Here is a 13922-nt window from a genome sequence, read left to right on the forward strand (position 1 = left end):
CGCTCAGTCGACACCCTCGTCCAGACCTGTGAGACCTTCGGACGGGCTTCGGGAGCCAAAGTCAACTGCGGGAAGTCGGAAGCCATGCTCTTCGGGGACTGGCAGCCGGCCTCTTCCGCCCCCTTCCCTTTCAGCATCCAGCCGGATTTCATCAAGGTTCTTGGAGTCTGGTTCGGGAAGGAAGGAGCAGCCCTCAAGTCCTGGGAGGAACGCTTGACCAAGATCACCCAACGGATCAGTCTGTGGAGCCTCAGACGCCTCACCTGTGAGGGCAAAGCACTGGTCCTGCGTAACGAGGTACTGCCCGTGCTGCAGTACACGGCCCAGGCCTGGCCCCCCCTTGCCACCGTGTGCAGGGCCATTACCAGGACGGTGTTTCGTTTTGTCTGGGGATCCAAGATGGACAGAGTAAAGCGGAGCATCATGTACAAGGATCCTCGCAAGGGTGGGAAGGGCGTACCCGATATCCCCACCCTCCTGCGATCCTCCTTCGTATGTGACTGCGTTCGCCGAACTCTGCGAGTCAAGAGAGGTTCCGCGGGTGGGTCCATGTCTCGCTTCTTCCTGCTCCCCCTTTGGAGACGGTTAGGCTGGGACAAGTGGGACAGCTCCTTCCCCTACAACTGGACGGCGCCATGGTTCTACGGAGACGTGGTTCGGTTTGTGAGGGAACACCAACTGGAGGGACTCAAGCCTGATTTGTGGAAGCCAAAGACTATCCACAAACTCATCAGAGCCAAGGACGAAATGGAGAACATTCCAGGACTTCATCACGACACACTGGAGACTGTTTGGACAAACGTGTCATCGGCTGGATTGACCAACGGGCACAAGGACTTGTCATGGATGGCGATACAGGGCGGACTGCCCGTCCGGTCATTCATGCACGCCCGGAACCTGTGCAAAACCCGGTACTGCCCAAGGTGCCCCTTCGTGGAGGAAACATCGCTGCACGCCTTTTGGGACTGCCGTTTCGCACAGCGCCTGTTGGTTGCCCTGGAGGATGACCTGAGGAACTCCGTCCCCAGAGGGAGCCTATCGTACCATTCCGTACTTTATGGACTCTTCCCTGGGACTCACACCGTTGGAGCCATCCAGGAGGCTTGGCGCCTTATGAACTGCTTTAAGGACGCTATTTGGGTCGCCAGGAACCGGCTCATCTTGAAGAGGGAGAGGATGTCTATCCAGGATTGCCGCAGGCTGATCCACAGCCTGCTCAGAGACTATTCCATCATGGACAGTCCGGACGACAGCGCCGAGGAGGAGGTTTAGACCTCTTCCATGCCCCCTCCCTCCTTTTCCCGTTATGTGCGTCTTTCAATAAAGCTTCGGGCCTGTGATTTCCCCACCCTATCCCCCTTTTCCCCTACCCCCATCCCCCAATCGCCGGTTCGTCGTTATTTATTGTCTAACTTTTTCTTTCAGCTTGAGTGTTATGGATAAGCATAGAAGCGTGATGTATAGTTTAGTGCGTCGTACTCTATGGCTATGTAAGAAGGATTGTATATTTCTGTGTGTACGGGGCTGCGGCACTGTACACGGTTTGTTACCTTTTTGTGAGTAGTGCATGATAATAAAGATGCTGTTAAATCAAAAAATCTGTTCTTATCAGTTTAATATCTGATACGTCCCCTATCTGGGGACCATATATTAAATGGATTTTTAGAACAGGGAGATGGAAAAAGAGCTTGCTCTGTCCACTCCACGCATTGACCTGGTATTGCAGTACCTCCAGGAACGGTGCACCCCTTCTTAACCCAGTTTCCAAAAGCAGAACTCAATTCACCTGATTCATATTAGCCCGATTTAATGAATTGGAAGAAAGCATACGTCTTCATATGCACCTCAATTTGGCCCATTCACTTTTCACACTTCCTCCTTTTGTTTTTTATCTTTCACACTTTTGACTTTCTTTATTCATCCAAATAGCAAACTCATCACCACTCAACCTGACCAACTCGGCTATGTCCCCGTGCTGCAGTTCTCTGTCTTATCTAGATCATTTGCAATTGAATGGAATAGATCCCTTTTGGACAAAGTGGATTCACCTGCTGCTGCAGTGACCACAGGTGTGATAACATCTAGAATTGGCATCTGGTGCGATCTCTCCGCTTCCACTCCAAAGAAAGTTACCTGTTTATTCCTATCATGCATTGGTTTTTGGGGTTTTCTTTGAGTAATGATGATCTCTTTAGTAGTCTGTTGGCGCCCTCTCCTGGAGGAATAGTTTGCTTGCTCTTGGACATTCTAAAAGAGAGGTCATGATAGACATTGAGCTTCTGAGCTCAATTGGGGACAGTCATGGGTGATGAATGTTTGCAACCTACTGCGAAGCCTCATACCGCAATATAAGGAACGTCAAATACTAAGAAAGGGCGGCCTATGAAAGAATTACTACTTTCAATAAGTACACTTAAACGGCTAATTGGGAATAGAAAAACTGTAAAAAGCCCTCTGAGAAAGCCCCCCTCTAACCTTTGATAGTAAGCTTTTCTGTAGTCTGCCTGTTGATGTATTTTCCGTTTGAACTGTGCACAACATGAAGAGACGGAACACTGGCGGCTTGTCACAATGCCCCCCGATGACATCACAATAGCGCTGCTGCCTAGAAAACAAGCTGCGCAGAAGAAGTTGTTCTTTGGGTGGGAGGGTGGGCTAGTGGAAGGAGGGGGCAATCTCTTTTTTTCCCGGGTGGTAGGGGGATGACAGGAGAAGGGAAGCGGGTGGTGAGAAAGGTACAGAGGGCAGGGTTTGGGGGCTGGGAAGGAAAGGGAAAAGATTAGGGTTTGGGGATGATGAAAGGGCTTTCTACGGGTAAGGATGGCAAAGGGTGGCAGTGACGGAAAGTCAGGCAACCTGTCCTGTCCGTCTTTTTGTATCGTGAATTGGAAAGACTGCAAGGGGGAGGGGAGTTGCTTGCGCCCTAAAGGAGGAGTTATTCAGATTCATTGCAGTGGGCGGCGGCTGCAAAACGCACCATTCTTCTTGTTTTGGCTCTGCAAAGCAGCCTTTTCAAGGGTTGGCTTGGGTGACAAAATGTCTTGTGTAGGCGTGGGTTTGTCTCCCTCTCGCTCTCTCTCCCTAAGATGTGTCCGGCATAGGCCAGGGTGCCACTCGAGGCCCAAACCAATTCTGGTTATCGCTTCTCGGCCTTTTGGCTAAGATCAAGTGTAGTATCTGTTCTTATCAGTTTAATATCTGATACGTCCCCTATCTGGGGACCATATATTAAATGGATTTTTAGAACAGGGAGATGGAAAAAGAGCTTGCTCTGTCCACTCCACGCATTGACCTGGTATTGCAGTACCTCCAGGAACGGTGCACCCCTTCTTAACCCAGTTTCCAAAAGCAGAACTCAATTCACCTGATTCATATTAGCCCGATTTAATGAATTGGAAGAAAGCATACGTCTTCATATGCACCTCAATTTGGCCCATTCACTTTTCACACTTCCTCCTTTTGTTTTTTATCTTTCACACTTTTGACTTTCTTTATTCATCCAAATAGCAAACTCATCACCACTCAACCTGACCAACTCGGCTATGTCCCCGTGCTGCAGTTCTCTGTCTTATCTAGATCATTTGCAATTGAATGGAATAGATCCCTTTTGGACAAAGTGGATTCACCTGCTGCTGCAGTGACCACAGGTGTGATAACATCTAGAATTGGCATCTGGTGCGATCTCTCCGCTTCCACTCCAAAGAAAGTTACCTGTTTATTCCTATCATGCATTGGTTTTTGGGGTTTTCTTTGAGTAATGATGATCTCTTTAGTAGTCTGTTGGCGCCCTCTCCTGGAGGAATAGTTTGCTTGCTCTTGGACATTCTAAAAGAGAGGTCATGATAGACATTGAGCTTCTGAGCTCAATTGGGGACAGTCATGGGTGATGAATGTTTGCAACCTACTGCGAAGCCTCATACCGCAATATAAGGAACGTCAAATACTAAGAAAGGGCGGCCTATGAAAGAATTACTACTTTCAATAAGTACACTTAAACGGCTAATTGGGAATAGAAAAACTGTAAAAAGCCCTCTGAGAAAGCCCCCCTCTAACCTTTGATAGTAAGCTTTTCTGTAGTCTGCCTGTTGATGTATTTTCCGTTTGAACTGTGCACAACATGAAGAGACGGAACACTGGCGGCTTGTCACAATGCCCCCCGATGACATCACAATAGCGCTGCTGCCTAGAAAACAAGCTGCGCAGAAGAAGTTGTTCTTTGGGTGGGAGGGTGGGCTAGTGGAAGGAGGGGGCAATCTCTTTTTTTCCCGGGTGGTAGGGGGATGACAGGAGAAGGGAAGCGGGTGGTGAGAAAGGTACAGAGGGCAGGGTTTGGGGGCTGGGAAGGAAAGGGAAAAGATTAGGGTTTGGGGATGATGAAAGGGCTTTCTACGGGTAAGGATGGCAAAGGGTGGCAGTGACGGAAAGTCAGGCAACCTGTCCTGTCCGTCTTTTTGTATCGTGAATTGGAAAGACTGCAAGGGGGAGGGGAGTTGCTTGCGCCCTAAAGGAGGAGTTATTCAGATTCATTGCAGTGGGCGGCGGCTGCAAAACGCACCATTCTTCTTGTTTTTGCTCTGCAAAGCAGCCTTTTCAAGGGTTGGCTTGGGTGACAAAATGTCTTGTGTAGGCGTGGGTTTGTCTCCCTCTCGCTCTCTCTCCCTAAGATGTGTCCGGCATAGGCCAGGGTGCCACTCGAGGCCCAAACCAATTCTGGTTATCGCTTCTCGGCCTTTTGGCTAAGATCAAGTGTAGTATCTGTTCTTATCAGAACAAACTGAGCTAGCTACACTTGACGAGATACGATCAGGGAGACAAGCTCCGAAGCCCAGCCGAGACCGAAAGAAGGAGATCGGACGGAAGAAGAGCTTGGCAGAAAGAAGCAAGAAGACGAAGGCTCGGAGAAGACTTGGGGAGACCAGAGGAACTTCGAGGAGGAACACAGCGGGAGAAGACACCCGGAGAAGAATCCAAGATCCAGCTCCGGGAACTCAAGCAGGAACCAGCCATGGCAAGCAAGCCAGAGAAGGCAGCCAAGAAGGCTCAGGACCCAGGGACCTCCAGGAAGGCTCATCCAGAGGCTTCTTCGGCCCAAGAGGCCCCTACCTCCGACGCCAGCCAGCCGGAGGGAGCCCGGACGCCGCCTGAAAAGGCTCCAACCCTGGAGCCTTGGATGCGGCAGACGGTCGCCCTGAAGCTGAAGGCGGTGGATGGTAGGTTGCCGGACATGTCCAGCGACGTGTTCTGCAAGAAGATGATTCTGGATCAGGGCTTCTCCAGGGCGGAAACCCTGAGTGTCCAGACCTTCATGACTGGCATTTTTCTGGTAACCTTTGCCACGGGGAATGCCTGCAGGAGATACTGGGAGGCGATGAACGCAGCGATGCCGGACTCCCCTTTTCATTCTTTTTTAGGATCCTGTCCTATACAGAGGGATGAGAAGAGGATCACGGTCTCCATGCGGAACCCGCACACCCCAGGAAGAGACATCTCCACGTTCCTGGGACGTCTCTGCACAGTGGTGAGGGAGCCATCCCACATCCTTAACGGCAACGGATTCTGGACGGGTAAGTGGTCAGTAACCGTTCGACTCTACAGGGAACCAGCATCCGAGGATGGTCTCCAGCACCTGCCCCCGACATTCTCTCTGGGAAACTCCTTTGGTCTCATCTACTACCCGGACATGCCACACAACTGCAGGAAATGTGGCGGGAAAGGGCATTCGATGAAGACCTGCAAGGAGGACGCCTGCAGGGTTTGCCGGGTGACAGGACACAGCTCCAAGGACTGCCCAAAGAAGAAGACTTGCAACCTATGTGGACAGGCGGACCACCTCTACAAGGACTGCCCACAGCGGGAGAAATCCTGGGCAAGGGTTGCCGCGGCGACCCAGTATCGGGTAGTCACAGCTTCGTCGACCAAGGCAGCTACGACCAAGGCCACAGAGGCCAAGGACAAGGCGGCCAAGAACCCAGCGACCGTGGCTCCAGCCGATGCCCCAGCAGCCACGGAGTCCAGGGAAAAGAAGGGTAAGAAAACTGTTGCCCCCTCCCTGGTCCCCCCCCCTGTCACCCCTGTCCAAACCCCTCCCCCCCCGGCCAACCCTACTGAGGATTCCACTACCTCCACCTCATTTCCCTACTCCTCAGTTGGTCTCCTCACCCCCCCCCCAAAGCCCACTCTCCCTCCCCAGACCATGAGAGCAGAGGGCCTCAGCACTCTTGCACTTTTCACCGAGGAGGATTTTCCAGCTCTTGTCTCCTCAGGTACAGGCCAAAGGAAAAGGAAGGTGGAAGATAGTCCTGTCGCAGAACCTTCCAAGCTGTTCATTGTGGACCCCAATCCACCCCAGGAAGAGGAGGATGGCCTCCTCCCAGAACCGGACGTGTTGGAGCAGATGGTGGAGTCCCTTGTGGCCGAAGAAGAAATGGAGGAGTCGGAAGCCACTGAGGCACCATCCCTGCTCGATCAGCTAGAAGAAGAGGGTCTGCTGGAGATACCCTTACCAGCAGGTGCCAAAGAGGAAGAACCGCCCGACCGGAGTGGTAATTAAGGCACACCGCCTGCTCTAACTTTCTCTTTCCTCCAATGACTGCTAACATTAACATCTTTTCCATTAATGTTAGGAGCATCAGAGACAAGTTCCGACGTCAGACAATTTTTGCGTTCCTTAACACTCAGTCTAGTGATGTATTTTTCCTGCAGGAATGCTCCCTTCCCTCCTCTAGGTCCTTCAACCATCTGGCCAGGGAGTGGACCCATGGCCCATCCTACTGGTCTGGCGGGGGGCGACTGTAGGTCCGCGGGGGTCGCCGTGCTGATCAGGGGAAGCGCCTTCACATTGGACTCTGTTCAGGAAATCGTCTGCGGCAGGTTACTGCTCGTGGATGGCACCTGGGCGGGAGAACCTGTCAGGTTCATCAATGTGTATGCTTCTCCTGTGAAGAGCGATCGACTGGAGCTCCTCCAAGCCCTGCGCCCTCAGCTCGCTACCGCCAGGACGGTAGTGATGGCCGGGGATTTCAACTGCCCGATTGAGGAGGATGGACGCAGTTCTGGAACGGCTGCCAAGTTGGACGTCACATCCAAACTGCTCATTGAGATGGTGACCGAAGCCTCTGTTGTGGACGTTGTTGGCTCCATCGGACACGGATCCGTGAACTATTCATGGTGCCGATCCGATGGCTCGCTGCGTTCCAGGATTGACTTTGTGTTTACCTCTCGGGCGGTTGGGCGGAGTGGGCACTCGATGGTCCCCTGCTTCTTCTCTGACCACAGAGCCATTCACTTTCAAGGTGTGCTGGGCCATGGCTTCCCCATTGGCCCGGGCTCCTGGAAGCTGAACTGCTCTCTGCTGGAAAAGGGTGAGATTCTGGAGGAGCTTAGAGCTGCCTACTCCACGTGGCGGGCCTACAAGGCGGGCTTCCAGTCTGTTTCTGACTGGTGGGAATACGTTAAACTCGAGTTCCGTTTCTTCTTTCAGGCAAAGAGTCAACAACAGGCGTGTCTGAAGAGGAGGGACTTCAGGAGACTCCAGCGTGAGCTGCGTTCCCTGCAGGACCTTCTTCGATGCGGCTGGGACGTGAGAGAGGAGCTGGAGGAGACTAAGAGGAGCCTGAAAAGGCACTTCGAGGAGGAGTCCGAGCGAATTGTCTTCCGTTCCAAAGTGGAGAACCTGGAGAAGGGTGAGAAATGTAACTCGTTCTTTTTCAGGAAACTCCACGCCGGTCACACGCCCATGAATGAACTACGAGACGAGAGTGGAAGCATACGACGCGGGAAAGAGAATGTGATGAAGGTCGTCAGCGACTTCTACAGCGAACTCTACGCCCGCAAGACTACTGACCCCGAGGCCGCCAATAAGTTCCTGTCAGGTATCACTAACCATCTTGACCCTGCAGACGCGGCGGCCATGGACGTTCCTCTGACGGTGGACGAGCTGCTCTCGGCCGCCAAATCCTTTAGTTCTGGCAGGACACCGGGCAGTGACGGCCTCCCAGCAGAGCTCTATGTAGCGCTGGGAGACCTAATCTGTCCGGACCTGTTAGGGCTGTATGAGGAGATGGTGGTGGAGGGCAGAATGCCTCCATCTCTGAGGGAAGGAATGGTCACGATCCTGTACAAGCGTAAAGGAGAGAGGTGCGACCTGAAGAATTGGCGTCCCATCACCCTTCTGAATGTCGACTACAAGATCCTGGCCAAGACGATGGCAACGAGACTGAAGACGGTTATCGGACGGATCATCCACCCGGATCAGACCTGCGGCATCCCCGGACGTCGCATCGCAGACAGCCTGGCTCTCATGCGGGACACGGTCGAGTACATCAAAGCCCGCCGGGTGCACGCAGCCCTGATCTCGTTGGATCAGGAAAAGGCCTTCGACCGTGTTTCCCATGAGTTCCTGGGCAAAGCTCTGCACAGGTTAGGCTTGGGTAACATGTTTTGTTTGTATGTCCAACTAATGTATTTTGATATTCACAGCTCGGTGTTGGTAAACGGCTGGAAGACTGACCCCTTCCCGGTCCTCTCAGGGGTCAGACAAGGCTGTCCTCTGTCACCTCTTCTTTTTGTTTGTGTTATAGAACTCTTTGCAGAGGCTATCCGGCGGAATGGAGAGATCAGAGGGATCACCGCACCAGGACCAGAACGCTTCGAGGTCAAGTGCTCGCTCTACATGGACGACGTGACCGTCTTCTGCGCGGACCGGCGCTCAGTCGACACCCTCGTCCAGACCTGTGAGACCTTCGGACGGGCTTCGGGAGCCAAAGTCAACTGCGGGAAGTCGGAAGCCATGCTCTTCGGGGACTGGCAGCCGGCCTCTTCCGCCCCCTTCCCTTTCAGCATCCAGCCGGATTTCATCAAGGTTCTTGGAGTCTGGTTCGGGAAGGAAGGAGCAGCCCTCAAGTCCTGGGAGGAACGCTTGACCAAGATCACCCAACGGATCGGTCTGTGGAGCCTCAGACGCCTCACCTGTGAGGGCAAAGCACTGGTCCTGCGTAACGAGGTACTGCCCGTGCTGCAGTACACGGCCCAGGCCTGGCCCCCCCTTGCCACCGTGTGCAGGGCCATTACCAGGACGGTGTTTCGTTTTGTCTGGGGATCCAAGATGGACAGAGTAAAGCGGAGCATCATGTACAAGGATCCTCGCAAGGGTGGGAAGGGCGTACCCGATATCCCCACCCTCCTGCGATCCTCCTTCGTATGTGACTGCGTTCGCCGAACTCTGCGAGTCAAGAGAGGTTCCGCGGGTGGGTCCATGTCTCGCTTCTTCCTGCTCCCCCTTTGGAGACGGTTAGGCTGGGACAAGTGGGACAGCTCCTTCCCCTACAACTGGACGGCGCCATGGTTCTACGGAGACGTGGTTCGGTTTGTGAGGGAACACCAACTGGAGGGACTCAAGCCTGATTTGTGGAAGCCAAAGACTATCCACAAACTCATCAGAGCCAAGGACGAAATGGAGAACATTCCAGGACTTCATCACGACACACTGGAGACTGTTTGGACAAACGTGTCATCGGCTGGATTGACCAACGGGCACAAGGACTTGTCATGGATGGCGATACAGGGCGGACTGCCCGTCCGGTCATTCATGCACGCCCGGAACCTGTGCAAAACCCGGTACTGCCCAAGGTGCCCCTTCGTGGAGGAAACATCGCTGCACGCCTTTTGGGACTGCCGTTTCGCACAGCGCCTGTTGGTTGCCCTGGAGGATGACCTGAGGAACTCCGTCCCCAGAGGGAGCCTATCGTACCATTCCGTACTTTATGGACTCTTCCCTGGGACTCACACCGTTGGAGCCATCCAGGAGGCTTGGCGCCTTATGAACTGCTTTAAGGACGCTATTTGGGTCGCCAGGAACCGGCTCATCTTGAAGAGGGAGAGGATGTCTATCCAGGATTGCCGCAGGCTGATCCAAAGCCTGCTCAGAGACTATTCCATCATGGACAGTCCGGACGACAGCGCCGAGGAGGAGGTTTAGACCTCTTCCATGCCCCCTCCCTCCTTTTCCCGTTATGTGCGTCTTTCAATAAAGCTTCGGGCCTGTGATTTCCCCACCCTATCCCCCTTTTCCCCTACCCCCATCCCCCAATCGCCGGTTCGTCGTTATTTATTGTCTAACTTTTTCTTTCAGCTTGAGTGTTATGGATAAGCATAGGAGCGTGATGTATAGTTTAGTGCGTCGTACTCTATGGCTATGTAAGAAGGATTGTATATTTCTGTGTGTACGGGGCTGCGGCACTGTACACGGTTTGTTACCTTTTTGTGAGTAGTGCATGATAATAAAGATGCTGTTAAATCAAAAAATCTGTTCTTATCAGAACAAACTGAGCTAGCTACACTTGACGAGATACGATCAGGGAGACGAGCTCCGAAGCCCAGCCGAGACCGGAAAAGGGAGATCGGACGGAAGAAGAGCTTGGCAGAAAGAAGCAAGAAGACGAAGGCTCGGAGAAGACTTGGGGAGACCAGAGGAACTTCGAGGAGGAACACAGCGGGAGAAGACACCCGGAGAAGAATCCAAGATCCAGCTCCGGGAACTCAAGCAGGAACCAGCCATGGCAAGCAAGCCAGAGAAGGCAGCCAAGAAGGCTCAGGACCCAGGGACCTCCAGGAAGGCTCATCCAGAGGCTTCTTCGGCCCAAGAGGCCCCTACCTCCGACGCCAGCCAGCCGGAGGGAGCCCGGACGCCGCCTGAAAAGGCTCCAACCCTGGAGCCTTGGATGCGGCAGACGGTCGCCCTGAAGCTAAAGGCGGTGGATGGTAGGTTGCCGGACATGTCCAGCGACGTGTTCTGCAAGAAGATGATTCTGGATCAGGGCTTCTCCAGGGCGGAAACCCTGAGTGTCCAGACCTTCATGACTGGCATTTTTCTGGTAACCTTTGCCACGGTGAATGCCTGCAGGAGATACTGGGAGGCGATGAACGCAGCGATGCCGGACTCCCCTTTTCATTCTTTTTTAGGATCCTGTCCTATACAGAGGGATGAGAAGAGGATCACGGTCTCCATGCGGAACCCGCACACCCCAGGAAGAGACATCTCCACGTTCCTGGGACGTCTCTGCACAGTGGTGAGGGAGCCATCCCACATCCTTAACGGCAACGGATTCTGGACGGGTAAGTGGTCAGTAACCGTTCGACTCTACAGGGAACCAGCATCCGAGGATGGTCTCCAGCACCTGCCCCCGACATTCTCTCTGGGAAACTCCTTTGGTCTCATCTACTACCCGGACATGCCACACAACTGCAGGAAATGTGGCGGGAAAGGGCATTCGATGAAGACCTGCAAGGAGGACGCCTGCAGGGTTTGCCGGGTGACGGGACACAGCTCCAAGGACTGCCCAAAGAAGAAGACTTGCAACCTATGTGGACAGGCGGACCACCTTTACAAGGACTGCCCACAGCGGGAGAAATCCTGGGCAAGGGTTGCCGCGGTGACCCAGTATCGGGTAGTCACAGCTTCGTCGACCAAGGCAGCTACGACCAAGGCCACAGAGGCCAAGGACAAGGCGGCCAAGAACCCGGCGACCGTGGCTCCAGCCGATGCCCCAGCAGCCACGGAGTCCAGGAAAAAGGGTAAGAAAACTGTTGCCCCCTCCCTGGTCCCCCCCCCTGTCACCCCTGTCCAAACCCCTCCCCCCCCGGCCAACCCTACTGAGGATTCCACTACCTCCACCTCATTTCCCTACTCCTCAGTTGGTCTCCTCACCCCCCCCCCAAAGCCCACTCTCCCTCCCCAGACCATGAGAGCAGAGGACCTCAGCACTCTTGCACTTTTCACCGAGGAGGATTTTCCAGCTCTTGTCTCCTCAGGTACAGGCCAAAGGAAAAGGAAGGTGCAAGATAGTCCTGTCGCAGAACCTTCCAAGCTGTTCATTGTGGATCCCAATCCACCCCAGGAAGAGGAGGATGGCCTCCTCCCAGAACCGGACGTGTTGGAGCAGATGGTGGAGTCCCTTGTGGCCGAAGAAGAAATGGAGGAGTCGGAAGCCACTGAGGCACCATCCCTGCTCGATCAGCTAGAAGAAGAGGGTCTGCTGGAGATACCCTTACCAGCAGGTGCCAAAGAGGAAGAACCGCCCGACCGGAGTGGTAACTAAGGCACACCGCCTGCGCTAACTTTCTCTTTCCTCCAATGACTGCTAACATTAACATCTTTTCCATTAATGTTAGGAGCATCAGAGACAAGTTCCGACGTCAGACAATTTTTGCGTTCCTTAACACTCAGTCTAGTGATGTATGTTTCCTGCAGGAATGCTCCCTTCCCTCCTCTAGGTCCTTCAACCATCTGGCCAGGGAGTGGACCCATGGACCATCCTACTGGTCCGGCGGAGGCGACTGTAGGTCCGCGGGGGTCGCCGTGCTGATCAGGGGAAGCGCCTTCACATTGGACTCTGTTCAGGAAATCGTCTGCGGCAGGTTACTGCTCGTGGATGGCACCTGGGCGGGAGAACCTGTCAGGTTCATCAATGTGTATGCTTCTCCTGTGAAGAGCGATCGACTGGAGCTCCTCCAAGCCCTGCGCCCTCAGCTCGCTACCGCCAGGACGGTAGTGATGGCCGGGGATTTCAACTGCCCGATTGAGGAGGATGGACGCAGTTCTGGAACGGCTGCCAAGTTGGACGTCACATCCAAACTGCTCATTGAGATGGTGACCGAAGCCTCTCTTGTGGACGTTGTTGGCTCCATCGGACACGGATCCGTGAACTATTCATGGTGCCGATCCGATGGCTCACTGCGTTCCAGGATTGACTTTGTGTTTACCTCTCGGGCGGTTGGGCGGAGTGGGCACTCGATGGTCCCCTGCTTCTTCTCTGACCACAGAGCCATTCACTTTCAAGGTGTGCTGGGCCATGGCTTCCCCATTGGCCCGGGCTCCTGGAAGCTGAACTGCTCTCTGCTGGAAAAGGGTGAGATTCTGGAGGAGCTTAGAGCTGCCTACTCCACGTGGCGGGCCTACAAGGCGGGCTTCCAGTCTGTTTCTGACTGGTGGGAATACGTTAAACTCGAGTTCCGTTTCTTCTTTCAGGCAAAGAGTCAACAACAGGCGTGTCTGAAGAGGAGGGACTTCAGGAGACTCCAGCGTGAGCTGCGTTCCCTGCAGGACCTTCTTCGATGCGGCTGGGACGTGAGAGAGGAGCTGGAGGAGACTAAGAGGAGCCTGAAAAGGCACTTCGAGGAGGAGTCCGAGCGAATTGTCTTCCGTTCCAAAGTGGAGAACCTGGAGAAGGGTGAGAAATGTAACTCGTTCTTTTTCAGGAAACTCCACGCCGGTCACACGCCCATGAATGAACTACGAGACGAGAGTGGAAGCATGCGACGCGGGAAAGAGAACGTGATGAAGGTCGTCAACGACTTCTACAGCGAACTCTACGCCCGCAAGACTACTGACCCCGAGGCCGCCGATAAGTTCCTGTCAGGTATCACTAACCATCTTGACCCTGCAGACGCGGCGGCCATGGATGTTCCTCTGACGGTGGACGAGCTGCTCTCGGCCGCCAAATCCTTTAGTTCTGGCAGGACACCGGGCAGTGACGGCCTCCCAGCAGAGCTCTATGTAGCGCTGGGAGACCTAATCTGTCCGGACCTGTTAGGGCTGTATGAGGAGATGGTGGTGGAGGGCAGAATGCCCCCATCTCTGAGGGAAGGAATGGTCACGATCCTGTACAAGCGTAAAGGAGAGAGGTGCGACCTGAAGAATTGGCGTCCCATCACCCTTCTGAACGTCGACTACAAGATCCTGGCCAAGACGATGGCAACGAGATTGAAGACTGTTATCGGACGGATCATCCACCCGGATCAGACCTGCGGCATCCCCGGACGTCGCATCGCAGACAGCCTGGCTCTCATGCGGGACACGGTCGAGTACATCAAAGCCCGCCGGGTGCACGCAGCCCTGATCTCGTTGGATCAGGAAAAGGCCTTCG

General features: G+C 54.0%; 1 non-coding gene and 2 pseudogenes across 1 annotated transcript; all 3 read left to right on the plus strand.

Moving 5' to 3' along the window:
- The first annotated feature begins 1546 nt into the window (after positions 1–1546).
- Positions 1547–1751, plus strand: LOC142313633 (U2 spliceosomal RNA; annotated as a pseudogene).
- Positions 1752–3138: 1387 nt separating this feature from the next.
- LOC142313626 (U2 spliceosomal RNA) lies at positions 3139–3329 on the plus strand. The gene has a single exon (XR_012754613.1). It is a non-coding gene; the product is annotated as a U2 spliceosomal RNA (small nuclear RNA).
- Positions 3330–4716: 1387 nt separating this feature from the next.
- Positions 4717–4820, plus strand: LOC142313461 (U2 spliceosomal RNA; annotated as a pseudogene).
- The last annotated feature ends 9102 nt before the right edge of the window (positions 4821–13922 follow it).

This window comes from Anomaloglossus baeobatrachus, chromosome 5 (genome assembly GCF_048569485.1).
Source record: "Anomaloglossus baeobatrachus isolate aAnoBae1 chromosome 5, aAnoBae1.hap1, whole genome shotgun sequence".
In the NCBI taxonomy this organism is placed as follows: Eukaryota; Metazoa; Chordata; class Amphibia; order Anura; family Aromobatidae; genus Anomaloglossus; species Anomaloglossus baeobatrachus.